Genomic DNA, 7,385 nt, shown 5'->3' on the forward strand with positions numbered 1-7,385 from the left:
GGGAAGAGGGAGACGAGCAGCTTTATTACCAGGAGGACATGCTTGCGTCCGTGCCGAGCAGGCATGTGGTGCCCAGACCCTCTGCCACTGCAGCAGAGGTCTTGTGCCTGGTGGCAGGAGAAGGGATTGGCTCAGAGCTTTGCTCCATGGACGTCGCCAAGGTTTTGATGTGAGTGAAAAAACAGCTCGATTAAGCTACAAAACTGTATGGTTTGGGGGAGGGAGTAATCTTCATTATAGCTTCAACTCGTCCGCTTCAGAGGGACATTATTAATGCCAAATGCAAAAGAAAACAGTGCCTGGAGATGTGACAGGTATGCAGCAGCATCGCTCTGTTTAATTCAATGTAGCTGTTTTGGCACAAAAGAGCATTTCAGGTGAATCCTGCGCTGCCCTTTTTATTTTGGAGCGCAGGCCACTGTACGCTGCAGTCACAAGGAAAAGCTTTCTGCCGTGTTGCTGTTGATAAATCTTTAATAACATTGTGCCTAGTAAAGCAAAAACCTTTCAGACTTGGTGTGAGCTTCGTGAGCTGGTAACAGGGAAAGTCAGATGCCAGCAGCCAGAGTGCCACGGCACCTGAAGGCTGAATAAATAACCGGCAAGATGTGTCCTCACGACGCGCCTTATATCAAGTCCTCTCTTTTCAGTAGCAAAATATTTCATCACACTCGGGTGGGGTTTTTTCCTGTTCTTTTAAGCCCAGGTTTTAGGTGCCACGGGGGTTTCGCAGCACCCAAGCCCCGCAGCCCTGTCCGGAGGAGGCTCCGTGCCATCCAGCGGCTGCCTCACGCCTGCCGGCTCTGCCGCAGCGCCGGCAATGGCCTCGGCCGGCAGCGCTGCCTGATCCCTGCGGCTGCCTCCCTGCTGAGTGCCACAGCTCTGCATGGACAGAAAGGGAGAGATCTAAGATTATTTTCCACTGTCTGCACTGGGCTAATTCCTTTTAAAATCTCCTAGCAGAGGTTGAAAATAGGATGCCTGTACCTCTTAAATACTCCTGATCTGTAATGGTTGCGGACAGCTGGGCTATGCTTCACATCTCTCTGTGGAGGAAAAAACCCACCTACTGAGACTGAGTTATCTACGCGGGGCTGAGAAGCACACTGGAAATCTTTGGCAGAGCTGTGTTATCCTGGTCCCATGGCTGCCCGGGGAGAGCTCAGCCCTCTGTCCCTCTCCCACCCCTCCCATGTCCTGGGGTGACCTTTCCACTTGCCTGGGTGTTTCACTTTCAATAAAGATTTGTTAAGAAGGTTCCCAAGCACAAAGTGGATTCCGGGTATTTTCAGAAAGGGAGAAGAGGCAAAAAACCCTCCACTCTCCATCCTACCAATTCCAGCTTGGGGCTTGTCCTCGCTTGGAAGGACAACACATTTTTAAAATTCACAGGTGTCAAAACCAAAGGGTTGCTCCTGAGCAGAGCTGGTGCTTCCTGCCCCTTTCTCCTGCCAGACAAGCCAGCAGGAGGGCGCGGAGCTGCCCCGCTACGGTGGGGTGCGGTAACCCAGGCCCTGGGCTGGTGCTGGGGGAAACAGGGGGTGGCACAAGGGAGACTGGCACCGTGCTGCAATAACCAGGAGTGAGCGACAATAGCTCTACTCTCATGCTTCTTCCTGCACCAAGAGAGGAAACCCAAGAATTCATCACTACTTTCAAACACAAAATTGAACCCATGACGCACAGATGAGCGCTGACCAGTCAGCGGCTGTGCTGGATGCTTCTCGATGTGTTCGTATGCTCTTGGTAGCTTTTGCTCTCTGCCTCACACCTTACACAAGCTGGCTGTGTTCTGGTAGATGAAGGGTCCTGCAGAGGGGATGTTCTTGTCCCATCACTGCAAGTGTGGGGCTGGACTGGCTTCTGAATCTCTCACCTGGAGGGTTTATAAGGCAAGTGCAGGAGCTTTTTCTCCTACCCTTAAATCACACACTGCTCCATGCCTGCTTTGCTTTAGTTTTATGCTGTTTTATGGTTAGGTGCAGTCAGAGCCTCCGGAGGTGAGAAGAGGCTCATCCTTCACCCTGAGGTCCCACGTGTGCTTCTTGGAGCTGGCTCAGAGTCATCCTGATTTATCACTGCTTTTTGCTGCTCTGGAAGAACTTCATCCTGCCAGGAGGTAGGAAGATAGTTTACGGCAGGTAGGAACCAAATTCAACGTCCAGGTATAACAGGTAAAATGATAGCAGAAAATAATAATTATTATTAATAATAATAATTTAGATAGAAGTTTTCTATGAAAGAGTTGCAAAGGCGTCTTTCAGGGTATTCCCAGGCAGGGAGCACTGTGGGGCACAGGTGAAACTTGTCTTGACTAGCACGGAGTCGTTAAGAAAACAAGAAGGAAGGAAATTCCTCATTCAGCCCTGGAGGAAATTCAGCCCTGGATGAGTCTAGGCTGGTCCTGACTCTGGAAACATGAACAACAAGGCTCGTTATCCCATCACACCCTGTCTGCAAGTGCAGGGGACACGCAAATTAAACAAAATAGTAACAGTGACACCAGGTTTAAAGATGCTGGCATCTCTATTTGATAACCGTGGTCCCTTCAAGATATTGTGGTGAGAACTACCAGCACTGCTGTGGGATGTGGCGCTTTCAAACCTGTTTTTTTATCAGCATAGAGAAAAAAGAGCTTTTACAGAGTGTGGAGGAGAATACTGACCCACACAGGCCCGTCGTGGCTTGCTGTCACGCTGCCCCGTTCCAGCACTTCATACAGTTTGATTTTGTTAAGTCACGTTCCCAGAATGTGAATCTCCACAAGCAATGGAGAGGCCTGGGGGAAAATACAGTCATTTCTTTCCTGAACAATGCTCTCCCTAGCATGCCTGATGAATCATATTTTCTGACACAGAAAAAAATAAATCCGTTTCAGGGTAAAGACACATAGCTGGTCTCCCTCCATAGCTTCCACAAGCCCAACACAAATGTGAAACACAAGGCCTTTCCAACGCTTTAAATTATTTTCATCCTTGATGCCAGAAAACTGGGGTAATGTCGGGTGGTGATGAAACCGATTTATTCTCAAATGTTTTTGGCACTGGTGAAAATGGCTGGCAATGTTTCAGGAGTCCTGGTGTGGCACTTCGTAGCGTGGCACCAGATATACCAGTCACCTCCCAACTGATTAAAGCCTGTACTGTAAAAAGGAGGTTGGGGCTGCCTCTGAGCCGCAAGATTGGAAAACGGAGGAGGAGGAGGAGGAGTGGAAAGCATCGTGAAGGAGGCTGCAAGAAAAAGTAACCAGAGCTTTTGCCGTCTCCATTTCTGACAAAGCCCAACTTGCCTGATGAGTAGGCATTGGGAAGTGTCTGTTCCCAGCTGGGGAGCTGTGGCACTCTCCTTGGGAAGGCAGCCAGGTTATTAAATAGTTCTCGTTATGAACTAATCCAAGGTGGGGAAAACTCACCATGAAAACAGATCTTCACTTCAATAAACTGCGGAGAAGGAGGAAAGTGAGTTCATTGCATCCAATAGCAGGGCAGGTAATTTTTTGTCACCATCCTGTTAGGAGGTTGGATAATAATTAGTTAGACATTAGTCTTGAAAAGATCGTATTCTGTGTCTTCCACTATTTATCATAACGTATCCTGCAACGACGTGTAGGTAATGCTCCCAATGTCACAGCCAAGGGCCATCAGAAAAGTGGGGCCGAGGCTGAGCATGAGCATTTAATGCAGAGTAAGGAATTCTATCAGTGTGAAAATGTGAAATTCCTCCTTGCAGAAGCAGCAGCCTTTAAACACCACATGTTGCCATGTCAGCCTTTTTGCTGTGTATGTACCTGCCATGGCCAGGGTTTGCCCCCTGAGACAGCCAAGAGCCACCTGCTAACGGCGTGAGCATTGCCATTAGCTCTCCCACCGCCCTCCCACTGCTGCTGAATGTGCTCAGAGGTAAGGGTGTGAATAAATGATGGTGGGGATAGGGGTAAAACTCTGGGTACAGCTGACACATCACCCCTGCAGCGTTTGGACTTAAACCAGCCGCCGATGAAAAATCTGCTCGAAGAGCCTGCTGTGGCCATGCCGTTATTTATCTCTTTCTCAAATGATTTCTCTCATTCATTCTAATTTATTTCTTGCTCTAGTAATGTCTTGTCTTAGCTTTTGACTCTGGTCCAGCCTTGTTGATCACCTGCGAATGTTAAAGGGCTGCAGCAAGACCCCTATGTGACACTAGGGTGAGTGGGGCCCTCCCTTTGGGGAGCTGAGATTGGCCCCTCTCCCGCTCCTTATATATTTCAGCTGCAGAGCAGCAACCTCTCTTTTTTCCAGGGGAGAAAGAGAGCCTGCTTCTCAGACACGTAGCTTTCTGAGATAAAGGCGGTAGGAATTTGGGACACAGCAAACTTTCTTCTCTTTTGCATGCCTCCAGGTGGGTAGTTGGCTTAAGCTTAGTGGTAGTCCTGAGATGGAGTTTGCCTCCTTTTCAAGACTTTTGGCTATGGTGCCTTGCGCTGTTGTATGTGAAAGCTTCTCAAATCAAAATGAAGTGCTGAAATGTTATTCCATAAAGGAGAACACCATCTCATTTCCCATCACTGTGGGAGGTTTCTTCCAAGATGCATACTGTCCTCTGGGGTAGCTCCCTGGGGCAAAATCTGCGTCTCAACGTACTGGTGTTGTCGTCTTTGCAATGCGGGAACTTCCCCTTCAGGTCATTGAATTTGTGTATATTTAAGTGATGTTAGCCATGTTCGTTTCTGCTAGAAAAAAAGTAATTTACAAATAGCTACCATCTGGTGATATCTAGGGTACCAGTTGTTTCCGGACTTTTTCCTAAGGGAAATGTGGTATCTACGCCATTCTTCTGCAATATCCTTTCCTGGCTATTGGTTGAACAGTGATAATACCAAATGGGTTGTCTTAAGAACTACACAGGACTACTTCTGCTCTGCTAGATCAGTTCCCTACAGACAGCATAGCAAAACTGCTGGGAGTATTCAGAAGCTCTTGGTTTAGTATTTTTTAATTTCTTAATGGAAGCGTAGGGTTTGTGGGGTTGGCCATGCAATGGGAGGGTCCACCTCTCCCATTTGGATATTCTGCTCATGTCTATAACCTGCAACTCGTTTCTTTAAAAGCAAAACACTGTCATTTAGAAGCAATGTGGCTGCTTCTTGTATGCGAACAACTAAGGAGAAAGAGAGCCTGCTTCTTTTCAGTCTCAGTGCTTCTATATGTCCATGCTGCCTCTAATGTTATGGGAGATTTATTTTCAAGGATTAGTGTGTTTAAGGGTGCATGTTATACGTATGTTACGAGTTATACATATGAAAATATATCATCAGTTTTCTTCTAAGTGTTCCCACTGCCCTGCAGTAAGTAAATACACTTTCAGTAGAGCCTGTTTGACAAAATTATATTGTAGAACAAGGACCAGCTTTTGACATTCTGTTTTTGTGGGGGGTTTTTTGTAAAACAAGCTGTAAAATGGTGCATAAATTGGTACCACATGTAGCATTTCTGAATCAGATAAAACTTATAATGGCAACACCTTTGGTAAGCTAGAAAATAAACAGCGCTTAGCATTTGGATTCTGTCACTCATTTCTGATAACTCTTTTGTAAATATTTGAATGATCACGATTATCATGTTTCTTCCAGCTGTTAACAATAAAAGAGCATCCAAGCTTTTAGGGTAACACGTAGTAACAGCCCGTGCCCTGGACCAAGGCGATAAGCACAGAGCACCGGTACCTCTGGTACAGGGCACTGCGCACCCCCCCAGTCAACCAGTACCTACACCAAAGCATGGTTGGCAGGGCTCAGTGCGACTTGTGGGAAGACATGGCAGAAAACAGGATAAAGCATTTGTTAGAATAAATTAAAACGAGTGACCAAAACCTTCCGAATGATAGTTGAGGGGAAAACAGTAACCAGGATTATGCTTTCTAGTTCAGCTCATATTATGTAATACTCAGCTGCAGAATAAGCTTCAGCAGTGACCTGGTTTAGAAGACAAATACTTAAAAGTCAGTTCCTGTAAATATAGTTGTTGTCACCTGCTTCAGTAAGTACAGCTACACTGAAAATTTCAACCCAGGCAGTCCTAGATGCTGAAGGGACTAATGAGAACGACCAGAGCAGCATGTGTAATTCTTACTCTGCTCAGCAGCTTATGAAACAGAAGTAAATGGATGACCTGGCATGAACCATTTCCTGAGACAGCCTGTAAAAATTCATCTCGCTTCATTATTGATGACCTCTTTTTAAGTGAAATGTTTGCCTACAACCAAGAACTCTGGAGAAGCACAGCAAACCAAAGAACCATTTAAACCAATGCATTTGTTTGCCGCCCCTAGGAGGTATTCGCTAGGATTTTAAATAAGGACCTGACTTAAAAGAATAATAATAATCATGTGATTAAATTATTTATACTTGAAACCAACTTGCAGATGCTTTTGTCTGCTAAAAAATACATGATGTCTGAAGGCTTCAGAGACTTAAAACACAGATTGCGTGTCTGAGGACGCTTTGCAAATCTTACTTAATCGCAATAAAAGACATGATAAGAAACCAGCATCCTTTTTATTTTAAAAAAGACATCCAGTTGTAAGTTGAATACTGCTGATGCCCAGTACAGTCTTGTAGTCAGATGGATGGCTTTCAGATCAGGTTTTTGTGTGTGTAGAACCAAAAGAAGAGACCAGGCCCTCTGAAGTTGCAAGCATCTCTGTTGTGATGCTTCAGTCACACTTTCAGGAGCTCAGGAGGCAGAAGGATTCATGAGGTTTTTTTGGTTTTGTTGTTCTGAGCCTGGCTCTGGCAGACTTGAAGTGAACAGACACCTACCCCCTTAATGCACATCTACACATCCAGGTCTTGGTACCCAACAACGTGTTCAAGCTTGAAGTATTTTTTCTTTCCCTCTTGTATGTCCCAGAACCTGTGTCTTGCAAAGTCTATTGGAATCTGTAGTTGACAAGTCATCGCTTGGTGAGTGTTCCCTACCCTGCTGCTCTGGACCCAGTTAGTTCCACAAGCTGATGGGAGAGGGGATATACGAGCCTTGGTAGTTTCTGTTGGACAACAGCTTAGCAGTAAAGATGCTATATGAACAGCTATTATATTTTTCAGGAGAAACCTACTGTAACAGCTTGTTTGCTTGAGTGACCTGAAAAATTATGGTCCAATAATGAGGCAAATAAAAAGGGAAAAGACCTGGTATGTCTGTACTGCACCCCCCGTCCGACTGCTTTCAAGTGTTTCAGTGCAAGACAAACACGATCATGCTCGTAAGAGAGGGCCGAGGCAGTAAGGAGCACAGGAATGGAAAGCTACATTCAAAATTGGGCCAAATGACCACCACGTATAAATACGGTAAACATCAGTACAGCCTGGGCGTCTGTTGCATCTGCCTTTAAGGTAGTAAGGACAA

At 45.9% G+C, this 7,385-nt stretch overlaps 1 long non-coding RNA gene across 1 annotated transcript; it reads right to left on the reverse strand.

Annotated features, from left to right (window-relative positions):
- Positions 1-1,738: 1,738 nt before the first annotated feature.
- LOC142415501 (uncharacterized) lies at positions 1,739-4,588 on the reverse strand. Its single transcript, XR_012777436.1, has 3 exons — positions 3,413-4,588; positions 2,666-2,779; positions 1,739-2,109 (listed from the first exon to the last, which is right to left on the reverse strand). It is a non-coding gene; the product is annotated as an uncharacterized LOC142415501 (long non-coding RNA).
- Positions 4,589-7,385: the final 2,797 nt, after the last annotated feature.

The sequence above is a fragment of the Mycteria americana genome, chromosome 11 (assembly GCF_035582795.1).
Source record: "Mycteria americana isolate JAX WOST 10 ecotype Jacksonville Zoo and Gardens chromosome 11, USCA_MyAme_1.0, whole genome shotgun sequence".
In the NCBI taxonomy this organism is placed as follows: Eukaryota; Metazoa; Chordata; class Aves; order Ciconiiformes; family Ciconiidae; genus Mycteria; species Mycteria americana.